Source organism: Coenobita brevimanus, chromosome 8, assembly GCF_032717465.1.
Source record: "Coenobita brevimanus isolate Jiangsu-jjx chromosome 8, ASM3271746v2, whole genome shotgun sequence".
Taxonomy (NCBI): domain Eukaryota; kingdom Metazoa; phylum Arthropoda; class Malacostraca; order Decapoda; family Coenobitidae; genus Coenobita; species Coenobita brevimanus.
The window spans coordinates 14,124,468-14,140,918 of NC_136961.1; positions in this window are offsets into that span (position 1 = coordinate 14,124,468).

Below are 16,451 nucleotides of genomic sequence, written 5' to 3' on the forward strand. Positions count from 1 at the left end.
ATGAAGATAAAACTAAAGTGATTATTAACTTCTCAGAACCTACCACCACCGAAGCTGTACGAAGTTTCCTGGGCCTCAGTGGCTATTATCGTAGATTCGTAGATTCATACAGGATTATGCAAAGATCACCACTCCTCTAACCCACTTACTCAAGCAGAATGTGCCCTTTGTTTGGACTAACGACCAGTCACAGGCTTTCAAAAAGCTAAAGACAGCTCTTGTAAATGCCCCTGTTCTAGCATTCCCTGATTATACCAAACCCTTCCCTCTCTGCACAGACGCCTCAGGCACTGAACTTGGTGCCGTTTTGATGCAACTCGATGAAGCATCAAGGAAGCGCGTAATAGCGTATGCTAGTAGCACCCTTACAACCGCTGAACGTAACTACAGTGTCACAGATCTCAAAGGCTAACGGTAGTCTGCTTTTTGAAACATTTCAGAGCTATAGTCTATGGTTATCCAGTGCATATCCAAACAGACCACCTTCTACTATGTGATTTGTTTAAGAACAGCAACCTAACAGGTAGGCTAGCAAGATGGTCTGTCATCATCCAGGACTTCAATTCCACTTTTCAATATGTACCAGGCAAGTTGAATGTAGCCACAGACGCATTATCACGTCACGTAGCAGCAGCTATAACATCACTGCACCCCGAAGTAACTGAAAACACTACACTAACGTCAGAAGTTGTTCGAAACTTTCAGCGCCAAGACCCCATATTGTCCGAAGTCATTTATTTCCTAGAATCTGGCGATGCCTCAACCTTACCTACTCTGCCAGTATCACTAGATGAGGTCTTGCTAGATGATGATCTCTTGTACAGGAAAACACTACTAAAAGGAAAAGACATGCCCAATCGCAAAGTACGCCAACTTGTTGTCCCCACTGCCCTGATACCAACGGTTCTTCACATTGTTCACAATACCCGTCAAGCTTCCCATCCACGTAAAGACCGATGTTTGCGTTAAGCACGTCTCAAATACTATTAGCCAACCATGCACTGCGATATCAATGCCCACTATGACTCTTGCCTCTCCTGCCACCGCCACAAAGAATCAACCGGCTTACCTGCATTGCTCTTACAATACCCAATCCTGTCACGACCATGGGAAACTGTCTCAATCGATCTCTTAAAACAACCTCTCACGGAATCCGGCGCTGAGTACTTGTTTGTAGGGGTCGACCACTTCTCCCACTACTGTGTCCTCGTAACCCTCTCTGACAAGACCGCGAAGAGCGTTGCACGTGCCTTTATAGATCACGTAATTTGCCCGTTCAGTACCCCTTATACCATTCTCACTGACAACGGTACAGAGTTCAACAATAGCCTTCTAGATGAGATCTGTCACCGCTTTCATATCAGTAAGTGCAATGTCCTGCCTAACCATCCGGCTTCCAATGGCCTTGTAGAACGCCACAACCGAAAAATCTTAGAGTGCCTTAGACATCTATGCTCCCATAGTTCGTTTTGGGATGACTGGATTCCCCAAGTGGCATCCTCAAGCAATAGCTCCATCAATGCACCCATTGCCGAATCTCCCTTCTTCGTCCTCTTTGGTTTTGACAAGGACCTCCCATACTCTCTCTTATCCTCAAAGCCAGAACCCATCTACAACATGGATGATTATGTTAAACTAAAATTGGCCAACTTCCAGACAATCCACCAGTATGTCCAATCCACTTTGGCTTCCTCTCAGGAGGACATGCTGCAACGCCAACATAAATCTGCCTCTCCTATCACTATCAATGTAGGAGATCTTGTCTTTGCTCATTCCCATACACGTTCCTCTAAGTTGGATGACAAATTTACAGGGCCCCACCGCGTCCTCACTCAACAAGGCAACAAATTTCACCTCCAGGACCTGTCCACTAAGGACACCAGATGGGTCCACGTCGATGACTTAAAGCGAGCACCCTGTGGCCTTGTATTGGAAGAGTCACTTACACAACCTCCTGACCCCCCTTCCCCTCCACACATCCCTCAATCTCCTTCATCTCCACCTATCCCTCAGTCTCCTTCATCTCCACCTACACCTACTCATACATCAACCAATCAATATCGGTGCAAACTGCGCTCTGCCCATCAACCTCTTCGAGACCTCTCCCATTAACTCTACCCTGATTTTCTAGGTACGATGTTAGCGATCTACCTGCTGGCAGTGCTGACCCTCCTGGGGTCTGGGTCGGGTCAGGACGATGGTGGAGTACGTCCCGGGGCCTTGGTCGGCTCAGGAGGCGAGGTAGTCTCCCTGTGCTACGATCTTGCGCCCCGGGCCGACGTAGCCATTGCCCTACCTGCCTATGCACACCAGCTCCATGGAATCAAGACCCATTTCACGGCCATTATGGGGACACACAACCCAAATCAGTATCTCTACAACCTTTTCCTGCCACTCTCCTGGCAATTGCAATACATAAGTAACAAATTCACTGAGCTTAATGACACATTTTCCATTCAGACACCCATTGGTTGTTCTCGTGTGAAACGAGGTCTCTTCGACTTCGGAGGTGAGATTCTAAGTGGCTTGTTTGGCGTTGCTACAGCCCGTGACATTTCTGGCTTCAAATCTGATCTCGCTCATTTAGCTTCAGCCCTAGAATCCCAACACCGAGTCATCAAAATCCAACACACTATGTTACAGAAGATTACGGCCCACCTAAATAAAGTAACGTCCACTCTAAACAACTTCACCGATATCTTACAACAACACCTTCCAGATCTCAATGTTATCTCTCAGTTCTTCTACCTCAAACTCAACATGGATAATCTCCACCTGGCCGTTGACTCTCTCCTGTCTTAAGTCTCTACCTTGGTTCGTATCCTGGTCGATGCTAAAAATGGACGTGTCACTGCCGACTTAGTACCTGTCTCAGCTCTCCGTTCTGTCCTGGAATGGGCTCACTCCACCTTTGGTCAATCCCAGGTCCTCCCCTACTCCTCCCTCGAATATTATTATCCTGTTCTCGAAGCCACCCTTCTCACCAAATACGTCGTCGTCCATATTCCTCTCCATTTTGCCATAACCTTTAACCTTTTCCACATCATTCCATTCCCTTTCCGCCTCAACAACTCCTTGTTACGGGTATCGGTTACTTCAGAATATTTCCTCCTCTCCCATGATCATCTTTCAGTTGCCTTCCTTTCTTCCACAGACCTCCAGAAATGTTCCTCCCTTACTCCTACCTCTCGTCTCTTTGCAGCCCACCTTTTTGCTATCTTCCCTAGCAGTGCTACACCCTGTGAGTCTGCTTTAGTTCGCAACCATTCCATCTATTCGGTCTGTTCCTTTGTACCAGCTCCAGAACTCCCGGTCCACCATTCTCACCTCAACCATGTTCAGTATTTCTTCTTTGTTGTTCCCATCTCTGTCACAATCATGTGTCCTGGTTCTTCGGTTCGATCCGTCCCCACTAGTGGTCTCTACAAAGCACCAGACTATTGTACCGTCAAATTAGAGTCTGTCATCACTTACGCCACTTGCTATCACCAAGCTGTCCGTAAACACTCATATGACATCTTTCAACTAATCGACATGCCTTCAACCCTACCATCTGCCAACATTACCGTCACCTCCCCTAACTTGCGCATGCTAACATTCCTCAATGACAGTGACTTCATTATGGATCAATTTTCTCTGGCCTTCAGCCGTTCATGGGTCTATCCAATAGTTGTGTTTCCCCCTGTGGTTATCGCTTTCATGGGTTTTCTACTCATCATACATGCAGTGCATTGTTGTGTCAGGAAAATGGAATGCAGACTCCAAGAAATCAGAGTCGCTACAGGCATAGTACGCCCTACACACGACGTAGATACTCCCCGTACTTAGTGCCCTCACATTCAGTGACTACCAATGCCATCTGACAATTAACCAAACTGTGAACAGACCTCTTACTACTAGAAAATGATGGTATTTCTTTAATGCATTATTGAGTGACAGTGTATCTTACAGAAACTAGCAAAAACAAAAACAAAACAAAAATGAACGAAGAAAAACAAAAAACCCTCATATCTACTCCTTGTTTATCATGTATCAAGATATTATTGTATAATCCCCATTATGTCTATGTATAACTTCGACCCTTACTGGACACATACCTATTAATCCTTGTATATCATATATGTATATATTCTTCTAATTCCCTCCCCTAAACATGGCCATGTCTCCCCTACTGCCCCTGTATCATACTTATCCCTTGTACAGACCTCCCCGACCCTGCCATATACCTCCTGGTGTCAGGAGACACCATCTCAGCTACCCGGGGGAGTAGTGCACCCCCCCTACAATATGTCTACCCCCGATGTATATATGCCCCCCCCCAATGCATACATGCCCCCACTAAACTTGCTGACCTAGCACGCTTTCCCAGAGCCCAAGTCTGGGCAAAGGCGTTACTGCGTCAGTTCTGAGCAGACACTCAAGAAGGGCAGACTATTTTTGTCAGAGCTCATAAAAAACTCCTGAACTAGCTGTTTGTACACGGAGTTTCTATCACCAAAGTATTGCAAGTTACACCATCTACTCCATATATTCTTAATACTTTCCACAATCCTTGTCTATCCACCCCGTCATATGCTTTCTCCAGATCCATGAAGGCTGCATACAACTTCTTTCCTTTCTCTAGAAACTTTTCCACTAAAGATCTAAGAATGAGTATCTGATCTACACAACCTCATCCCTTCCTAAAACCTCCCCATTCTTCTTCAACTAATTCGTCTGTTATTTCCCCAACTCTGTCAATAAGTATCCTACCATATATTTTTCCTACTACACTAAGAAGGCAAATGACCCTATGATTATGACACACTTCTTCTTCCCCTTCTTTGTTCAGGGGAATAATTATACCTGACTTCCGATCCTGCGGGACTCTACCTTCCTCCCAGGCCAATCTGCACAGCTTCCACATCCTCTCCACCACTGTCTCTTCCCCTGGCTTCAGCATTTCACCACACACTCCATCAATTCCAGGGGCTTTCCCCAATTTGACTTTCTTCATTGCTTCCACAACTTTCATCCTACTGATTTCTTCCTCTCTTTTCACATCCCTCCTTCTCCCAGCCATTCCCCAGCCACTTGTACTTGCATTACTTTCATTATCTTTGTTAAACAATTCAGTAAAGTATTCCCTCCATCTGCTCACTTTTTCTCCCTTCTGCACTAGTAATCTACCAATTTTATCTTTCACTCCCCAGCTAACTTCTTTGGCACCCTGTCTAACTCTCTTTACTTCTTTCCAGAACATTTTCTTACATTCCCTCCATTTTACGCTCAAATTCCTCCCAAATTCCTCATCCATTCTCTTCTTACTCGCTTTTACTAATCTTTTCACGTCTCTCTTCCTCTCTACATGTAACTTTCTCTTTCCATCTCTTAACTTCTCCCACGCCCTGTTTCTCATCTACTCACTATATGCTTTCCTCTTTTGTGCCACAGCCTCTCTCACCTCTTTAGTCCACCATGCTGTTCCTTGCATCCCATTTCGTCTTCTCTTCGCCCCACACACCACCTCATATGCTGCACAGATTTCTTCTGTGAATATCTTGCACACACCTTCCACGTACCCCATCTGCTCCAATCTATATTTACCCGATAACTCCTCCACTTCCCTCTTATATTCTGCCTTTTTTCCATCCTCTTTTAACTTTTCTACCCTCTATGTAAGAACTACTTCCTCCTGTCCATCCGTTCTCTTGTTTCTCCATTTTGTTTGGACTTGATTCTAACCACCACCAAGAGATGGTCCGAAAGTCCACTCCCCCAACCTCTGTATACTTTTGCATCCATTACACACCTTCTCATCCTTTCATACTCACACACACACATAATGAATCATTGCCTTCCGTTCATTCAGTTCACCACCCATCCTCCTCATCACTCGCCACGAAAACCTGTGGATCATTTTGTGCCTGAGGTGGGTATTAGCTATCACCAACCCCCTCCAGGCACAAATGTTCACTAAAGCACTGCCATTCTCACCCATCTCTGCAGGCACAACCCACTCACCAACTACTCCTTCCACCTTCACATTCCCTACTTTACCATCCATATCACCAATCAAAAACACTCTCTCGTTCCTTTCAAACATTTCCAAGTACGCTTCCATATTTTTCCAGAACTCTTCTCCCACTCTACTCTCACGATCTTGCGTTAGCGCATCCTTGCATACAGTCGCACACGTTTGTAGTCCAACTTTCACTCTTACCCACACAATCCTAGAGCCAACTGATTCATACTCTCTTATATTATCCTTCCATCTATTACTCACAATAATACACACTCCTTCTTTTGCTTTCTCATTCTCACCTACTTCCGCGCATATACCCCAACCATACTCCCATTATCTCACGCTCTCACCTATCATTTAGTGTCAGTTAATCCACATACATCCACTTTCGCAAGCTCATGCACTTGGACAATCACTCTTTCTTTCACCTCATCATCTGCACCCCTTACATTCCATATAACTATCTTTACCAAGTCCTTTGTTCGGTCCTTAGTCTTCAACTTTTGGTCAGTCCTGGTCCGAGGCTTCTTGTTCGTTTTTTTAGTTAGCTGTTTTCCGGAGAGAGGCACTATATATATATATACTATATATATATATATATATATATATATATATATATATATATATATATATATATATATATATATATATATATATATATATATATATATATATATATATATATATATTAATCTATGTACTGTAATTATCCTTCTATTTATCTATAGCTAATTTCGATTTTCTTCATAATTCTTTCTCCCTTGACTGCTCTGTTGCACTGTTCAACACTTGCAGTATGTTAAGATGAGTGTTAGTAATCCTTTCAGAGTCGGTTCTAGTATTATATTACAGACACAGCCGCGATTTTCTTCGTTGAGTGACTCGTTGTAGCGGGAAAGTGTTGGAATTGGTACCGTAAATCTTCTTTTGGTCGAGAAAAATTTAGTACTGTATTACAACTATGGTTAGATGATTTTATTCCGCCTAGAATGAGTCACACGAGAGGACAGTGCTGATACGGTCACCATTAATACTCTCACTGTTGACTCTTTGGCTTACGCCATAAGTTTCGTTCAACTTAGTGCGAGTCACAAAAACCTAAGTGCTCAGGATAATGTTACAGAAAACAGTGCAGTGGGATGCAATAATTTATGGGCCAGGAAACCCATGTCGTCGGCAAGATTATTAGTTGCGGTGTGGCAAGGGGAGTAGAGGAGAATGAAGGGGTCACTGAAGGAAGTAAGGAAGATGAAGGAGGAAGGAAGGATGAGGGAGGAAGAGGGGAATAATTACTTAATGCAGTATGAGGAACTGGCAATGAATGCGAGAGGAAGAAGTGGAGAATGAGTGAGGAAGGAGTGATTAAAATAAAAGAGAAATGGCATTACCAATATCTTTCCCTCAGTAGGTGGAAACCCGAAACAGCTCTTCCCAAGGCCATACCAACCACTGATCTTCATTATCCTCCTGACCCTCTGTCCCACCTACAGGTATGGCTGGTTTTAGGTAGATTCAAAAATGTGGAAAGAGAATGTATAAAACTGGGACTTAAAAGTATTTGATACATACAAATCTACATTACAACACACACACACACACACACACACACACACACACACACACACACACACACACACACACATACACACATACACACATACACACATACACACACACACACACACACACACACACACACACACACACACACACATTTCTTTCACTTAATTCTTGTGTTGTATTATTTTACTGGATATCCAAAAGAAGACTAGCATATGATAAAAATGCAGGTAGAACAACTCAACACTCACCAGCAACGTACTTCAACTTTGTCAATGTGGCAGTATTTCATATCGAAAGAAAATAAAAAGCAGTAAATACTAATCAAGTCTACAATCATTAAATAACTCATTTATCCCTCATGGTAGAAAGAGCTCAATGATATATGCTCATGCGATTCTTTCTCATTGGAAAATAAAAACTCCTCTGCTCTTAACTGCGGTATAATACTAAACTCAGTTTTATTCATTTATTTATTTATTTTTTTAATCGAGCCGAAAATGCACTGCACAGGCTGGTGATAATTGGCTGAAAGCAACATGTCCGAATAATTTTTTTACTAATCCAGATTTCTCCCTCAGATATATGGCAATTAATAATGCTAACGAGTAAAGAGATTATGAAGTAATGTTGCATTCAGCCAATCATTCTCAACCTGTCAATGCATCTTCGCCTCGAAAAGAAAAAAAAAAAAACCTTAATATAGACTTATACTGACCATGGGAGGATTAATGATAACAGTACTAAAGCTCTCAGACTCCCATTCTCACTCTTAACTGATTAAAGGTGCCAGATGTGAGGTGGCAGAATGTCGTAATACTAGATACGTCTTGATCATGACAATAGACAACATGAGTTGAACATGAACCCGTCAGTGATCAAACCCGGGAAGAGTAGCCCAGTGTGGGGGGACAAGGGAACACTCTCCAACAAACAGCTTCTCTCAGTAAACAAGGAACCCAAATCCCTCCAACAACCATTGACATATTAGTATCTGCAAGGGGTGAAGGGAGATCCACTGGATGAATATCACTGGAGAGAGAGAGAGAGAGAGAGAGAGAGAGAGAGAAGGAGGCTGCATTGTCAACAGAGCCGGGAGGATGAGAGAGAGTCTAGAGTGGTTATGATCAGCTGTAACCAAATGAAAGGGAGTGTAGTGGCGGTGAGGGAGAAGAGGACTGTGTGTATGTACGAGGAGGAGAAGGGCGGAGTTGAGGCTGCATTGTCCAGTAATCGATGAAGGCTGTGAGGGGGGGAGGTTCGCAGTAGGGGGTGGAGGGGAGGGAGGATGCAGGCTGAGGGCAGGGGGTTGATTTGTAGGGCTGGACGAGAAGAACTCTAGTAGTGAATGGGAGACAACGATGCCATTTCTTGCATAGCGTAGGACGTTTTTGACTTTTGTTGCTATTATTGCTCTTACCGTTGTTTACATTTACAATTTAGTGACGTCTTTTCTATTTCATTTAATATTATCTCCCAATGGTGATGTTCAGCACAGGAGACACTTTATCAATTGAAGGTTTTCAGTATTGCCTTCATTATCGCTTTAATTGTAAGAGGTCTCAGCTAAGTTGCATGAAATCGTTCGTTCCGTACCCTTAAGCAAAAAGGAAAAGAACATCGTTTTAGTTTAAGAGTTAAATGGAGAGGAGGAATGCTGGGTATTGAAGAAAAGATGCAGTTTCCTTAAAGCTGTGATGAGTACAAGCACCTGGTGAAAAATGCTTCCATTATCATTGGATGGACATTGTGAAGAGAACGTTGAGCAAGGAAGCGTGGCAGCCCGTGATAGGAATGATTGAAGAGAAACTGTGAATGAATAAATGGTGACGCGACCCCGAGGGGATATTCTCCCGCATTTAGTCTGATCAGCTGATCAGGTCAATGCAGATAAGGGGATGGGTCCATTATGATGTGGTAGGGGTAAACCAGCTCTGCTGTCAAGCCCTGGTGCGGATGTCGCTGATTGCAATGCGCAGTTGACCTTCATGCGATGTGGTGCGGTGAGGATCTGTCCCTTCTCTTGGGGCTAAGGTACGAAAAAAATATGTGTTCAGGTGAGTCCACTGCGAGTGTGTCGTTCTGTCTCGGCTACCTCCCTTTCTTTGCGTGAAGCAGCCTAGGTATATAGATATAGATCATTGGAACCTACACTGTTTCGGAAAACACATTATAATGTTATTCAATGTCGTCATTATCATCCTGACCCATCTTCTCAACTAGGGATGGAGTGGGGAAGGATATAAAAACAGTGAAAGAGAAAATGAAAAGGTGGGAAAAGTATGACCAGACATGCCCCAGACAATAGCCGGCACAATATCCATAACAAAGAGAAAACAAAATCGACTTTATGAAGATAAGTGTAAGAGGTGTTCCGACACCAGATTAACAAAAGTGGCGTCAATAATGAGCATGCAGTATTGTCTCCAGAAGCTGCAGCGATTGATTACTTAGAATGATAACAATCGTAGTCTCCTATGACTCACACAAAGGTAAACAAAATCATCGTGGCAATCGCTGATGTGCAGTGCTTGAACTGTTCTGACCATGAGAGGGTTAATAGAAATACTCCAGCATCAAAATTATTGTCATTAACGGTGGTAGGGAAGGATGTTCTGACAGTAATTATGGAACGCTCTGCTGTCCCTGTCAGTTCTACTTTCGTTCCTCGTTCATTTCCTCTTGCCCATCCCTTCTCTACTCGTCTCCCCTAAACTGGACTGGATGGTCTGATGGCACCAAGAATAAATGAAAACATTACGTTAACGAAGAGAAGACGCTGAATGAAAAATGAGTTATATTATTGTAAGAGATAAAAGAGTTCAATGTAAGAAAAGGAATGCAAGAGCGCCATTCATCCCAGCCATTAGGGATAAAAGATAGAAATGAGCTAATGGGAAAATCAATGAAAAACAAATGATCGGTGGAGGTGGAGGGAGTGAGGGGTGGGAGACTGCAGAGAGAGAGAGAGAGAGAGAGAGAGTGAGAGAGAGACATACATACATACAGACAGACAGACAAAGAATAGTATATTGGCTTTAGTATGGATAAAATCTCATCAGTTAAAGGAAGATGTAACCCTAACGAGAACGAATTAAATCTCTTTCCTAATTTGTTTGTAAATATTGTCTGCTTCCTCAGCTTGGAGCGTCGGTACTGTGAAACCACGAAAGAAAAGACAATAGGTAGAAAAAATATATAGTAACAAACATAAACTTCGAACGGGAGAAAGATAAATTGATAAGGGCAGAAGGAAAACAAGTGGAGGGACACTGACAGATGTCATAAAACAGAACAGAGAGAAAACAAAATAACTGCTGTAATAATTGAAGCTTCTGTAATAAGAAAAGAAAAAGAGAGAGAAAAATAAATCCATTTTACTGATATCGTACTGTAAGGGCCAGAGACAATGTTACCTTTATCCAGTACGTTAAAGAGTACCTGACCATCCAACTCTTTAGGCTGACTCTGGTAATTTAAATGCTCCAGTCGGTGTGGCAGCCTTGTCACGAACATGAATTAGATCCCTGAGAAGTGACTGGAGGACTGCTGATCATGTTACTTCCATAGGGAGTAGACTGTCATCTACTCTTTAATGCAGTGACCTAAGGATGCTAGCCTCGGGCTCCTACTCCTCGAATGAAGTAAGAGGGAACTTGCTATATATATATATATATATATATATATATATATATATATATATATTTATACTAATATTACCAAAGCAGCAGATATATAGAGAAAATGAAGAGAAATGGATGAAGGCAGTAGAATAAGGATGCTGGCACAAGTCAGCAAAGGACACAAGGAAGGGAGCAAATTAATAACGGTAATGGCAGGGGAGTTGATATATGGAAAGGGGAACATAAATACACCGATGATGGTGTAGGGACAGATATAAGTAGAGAAGGAAGAGAAATGAAGAGATAAGCAGAAAGAGTAGTAAACAGTCTCCAAGGAAAAAATTAAGAGAAGGGTAAAGGGCAATAACACAATGACAAGGAGATCATATAAGGGCAGAGGGTAGTATAAGTACACTGATAAACGTACAGACGGAGGAGGAAAAATATAATAGGCGGAGGAAATGACTTGATACAAGTAAGCAATGGAAACAGAGAGGAAAACTTGCATCAGATCGCGTATTTTTATTTCTAACCCTGCTGTCTTTGGAAGCCAGTCCTAAAGCTGTATAAAATCGTCTGGCAGTAGCGGATGATATCACCGCAGTGAATGGGTTAATGACAATAATGGCTGGGATATAGAACATCTTTTCGTAGACTTTGTTTTGCATGTGATACATTAACCCCATCATGGTCACATGATCCTTTGTATTAAATTTTAGCTAATGCCAGCCGATTGTACTGAGCTGAAAATAAATTATGAGTGTCTGAGACTGTGAACTAGGGCCATTTACAATGATGATAGGGATAGCTGAAATGTTAATTCTATGGACCTTTGCTCTTTCAAGATCGGGACAAGTCTAGTATTGTAAGCCAGAGCCGGACAATTATGATCTGCAGATTGAGTCACAGGAGCCTGAGAGTTAATGAAACAGAGAGAGGGGAGAAGACCAGTAATAATGACAAAGGAGGGGATACAAAGACAGAGAGGACCATAAATACACTGATAATATTGTGGGAATAACACCATTCCATCATTTAATGGCTGGCGTTTATTGCTGCACTTACGTGTTCCTGGTATAACGTGTTTATGTGGAGGGTGAACGGCGAAAGACATCAAGAAAGAGAAACAGAGAAGATTTATAACACACACACACACACACACACACACACACACACACACACACACACACACACACACACACACACACAAACAATACCTTTCAGCCCCTAAATGGGAGAAATGTACTTTGATACAGCATGATGACGTGTCATAATCGACTCTAACTGTTCCATGAAGTAAGTTTCTTTTTCCGAGGTGAAAATAAGGTGAGGAAGGTGATTTTTTTCCCCACGAAATGAAATACTCCAGTGAAACAAAAGGCGTTATCATATATATCTCAATCTATAAAAGTTAAAATATGCTATTATGGAAGAAATGTAGCTTCCCAATAAACAACTTTTAAAAATGGGGGTAAAATTATTCCATTAAAAATTTCACAACACTGTAATATCAAGACGCTTCACTTATGTTTTTTTTTTTTTTTTCTTTTTTTTTTTTTATGTGAGCAAGATGGAATCAAAGGCAACGAGCCCGCAAAACTGTTCCTTCCAAGAGAAAAACAAAATACAAAAGAGAGCCAAATTCAAGATCCGATCATTTCGAGATACCTGGACACACTGCGTTTGAAAGACTGGAGATCATACGAAGCAGGAAATACAGACAGAGGGAGACAGTTCCAGAGTTGACCTGTTGCATAAATGAAGGACTGGGTTTAACGGATAACTCTTGCATTAGAGAGTTGGACAGAAAAGGGATGAGAGTTTGCTACTAGACGAGTGCTACACGCCCGTTGTAGAGGTGGAGGAATGCATGCAGACAGTTCAGAGGAGCAGTGACCATTGAAGTAGCGAAGAAAAGAGACAAAGATGCAACAGTGCGGCGAAGAGACAGAGGTTGAAGGGAGTCAGTAAGAGGAGGAGAGTTAAAGAGACAAAAAGCCTTTGACTCCACCCTATTGAGAAGAGCTCTATGTGGGGAGCCTCCCCACACATGAGAGTTGCACTCCACGCAGGGGTGGATAAAACCGCTGTATAGAGTCAACAATTGTGCATGGGTAAAGAAGGAATAGAGTCGACTTAGCACACCCAATCTCTTGGAAGCAGATATTACAAGAGATGTAATATGATCTTTCCAAGAGAAGACCCGAGTAAATGAAACACCAAGCATGTTCAAGGATGATGTAGGATTAAGCTGAATATTTTTAAACATTAATGGGTATACCTGTGGAAGATTTTGTCGGGTTGATAGGTGCAAAAACTGAGTCTTCGATGCATTAAAAGCAACCAGATTATATTTACCCCAGTTAGAGATACGAGCCAAGTCAGACATTAGGTGTGCCATAGCCTCATCCCTTGTTTGTTGAAGTAACTGCTGAGATGGACGTTGCAGGAACCAAATGGAAAAGTTAAGCGTGGAGTCATCAGCGTATGAGTAGATAGGGTTAGATGTACAGCTTAGAAGGTCACTGATGAATAAAAGGAAGAGAGTTGGTGATAGGACAGTCCTGAGGAACACAGCTATTAATAGATCTAGGAGAAGAACGATGGCCGTCTACAACAGCGGCTATACTGTAGAACGACCAGAAAGTAGGCTAGAGATGAAGGCACAGATAGTAGGATAGAAACCGTAAGTGGGCAGTTTGGAAATTAAAGATTTATGCCAGACTCGATCGAAAGCCTTTGACATGTCAAGTGCAATGGCAAAACTTTCGCCAAAGTTCCAGCAGGAGGATGACCAGGAGTCTGAAAGGTAGGTGAGATGATCGCAAGTGGAGCGTCCCTGACGGAACCCATACTGATGATCAGAGAGATGGTTGTGATAGGAGAGATGCTATAAAATTATTCTATTAAGAATTGACTCGAAAACTTTTGAGATACAGGACGTTAAAGCAATTGGGCAATAGTTAGAAGGTTGGGAATGGTCACCCTACTTTGGGACTGGCTGAATGAGAGCAAACTTCCAGCAAGAAGGAAAGGTACAAGTTGATAATCAAAGGCGATAAAGTTTGCCTAGGCAGGGTGTAAGCACACAAGCACAGTTCTTGAGAACAACAGGAGGGTCTCCAGCAGGCCCATATGCCTTATTAGTATTGAGACCTGTGATGGCAGAAAATACATCAGCTGAAGAAATTTGAATGTCAGCCATAAGGAAGTCAGAGGGGGGAAATGATGGAGAAACAGCACCGGAATCGTCTAAGGTGGAATTGGAGGAGAAAGTCTGAGTGAAGAGATCTGCTTTACCAGTAGAAGAAATAGCTACAGAGCCATCAGAGTAGAAAAGAGGAGGGAAGGATGATGAGGTAAAGTTGTTAGAAAGGTTTTTGGCAAGGTGCCAGAAGGAGCGGGAAGAATTCGAGTTAGAAAGTTGAGAGCATTTAGTACGGATGAAATTATTTTTAGCAGAGCGAAGAACAGACTTAGCACGAATCCGGGCAGAAACGTATAAAAGATGTGATTCAGGGGTGGGTTGGCTTCCGTACCTTTTATAGGCCCTCTCTTTGTTGCAGACAGCATTAGAATAAGCATGATTAAACCAAGGCTTTCTTGCATTAGTCAAAGGAAATGAGAAAGGAATGTATGCTTCCATGCCCGAGAGAATAACCTCCATAATGCGCAAGGCACACCCAGATGGCTCCCGGCCATGGAAGCAATAATCATTCCAGGGAAAATCAAAGAAGTACTGCCTGAGGGCCTCCCAATCCGCAGCTGCAAAGTGCCATAGACGATGTTTCTTTGGAGGGTCCGCAGGCCGTACCAGAGCAATAGGACAGGTTAAGGTGATAAGGTTGTGATCGGAGGAGCCCAATGGAGAGAAAATATTAACAGTGTAAGCAGAAGGATTAGTTGTAAGGAAGAGGTCACGTATGTTGGAGGTCTCTCCAAGGCGGTCAGGGATACGGGTTGGGTGCTGTACAAGCTGCTCTAGGTCATATGAGGATAGAAAAGGTGTAGGCTTGTTCACCAGGTGAATCAGTGAAAGGAGAGGAGAGCCAATGGTGGTGGTGAATATTGAAATCTCCTAGAACGGAAATTTCAGAGAAAGGAGAAATGCATAGAATGTGTTCCATCGTAGAAGTAAGACAGTCAAAGAATTTTTGATATTCAGTGGAATTAGGAGATAAGTAAACAGCGCAGATATATTTAGTCAGAGAATGACAGGATAGCCGAAGCCAGAGTGTAGAGAATTCAGAAGAATCGAGTTCAGGAACACGAGAAGAAGATAAGTTGTTGCATATATATACACAACAGCCACCTTTGGCTTTGAAATGAGTATATAGATAGTAGGAGGATACAGAAAAGGGCTTGCTGTCAGTTGCCTCGAACAGCTGAGTCTCAGTTAGAAAAAGAAGGTGAGGTTTAGAGAAAGAGAGGTGGTGCTCAACAGAGCAAAAGTTAGAGGAAAGGCCACGAATGTTGCAGAAATGAAGAAGATGAGAGTCAGACAGTGGTTCCAGGCAGTTCGAGTCGTCACCGGGAGAGAGGCAGAACGTGGGGGCATTTATGGTCCCCTCCCCTGGGAACTCCGAGGCTATGTTAGTCGACGCCATTTTTTTTTTTTTTTTTTAATTTTGAAAAGGAAGTGTGATGTGTACTGTGCATGTAGTTTGTTGTTGATAGTTAGAAAAACTTGTACTGGAGAGCATGCTGGCCTACTCTCTGTGTTACTGAGACATTGAAAAAGTTCAGCAAAGGGGGATGGTCGGGACCTAGTCCCGAGGGCTGATGAAAAGGGAGCTCAAGCTCTCCCTTTCATCAGCTTTCCATCCACCTTGGGAGTACTGCCCTGCTCGGCTGGTGTTACAGTCTACTCCTAGGACCACTACTTCAGATTTTCTATCAAATGTTCAGTCCGAGGTTTGCATTGCAGGGTACAGTTTATTCTTATGGACATTGTCTGATTTCCTGTATCTCCCCCATCCCCCCATCCCCCCCCCCTTTTTTTTATTGCCATCTCTTCCTCATCTTTGTTTGTTTTGTACTGGACAGTGGATATTAGCTTCAATACGGCGACATATGAAGGTATGTTAACGTCGTAGGCGACATGGATCGGGCTGTCAAAAATGGTAAAGACGGGAAAATAAGTTCACTGATACAGTTTACCAAAGCAAACAGAAGGGTAACAGATAAATCGCTGCACCAGTATTTCAGATATACCTGATAGTCTACTTTGTAAAACGTCTCAGGCTTAGTGGCAACTTTGTCAT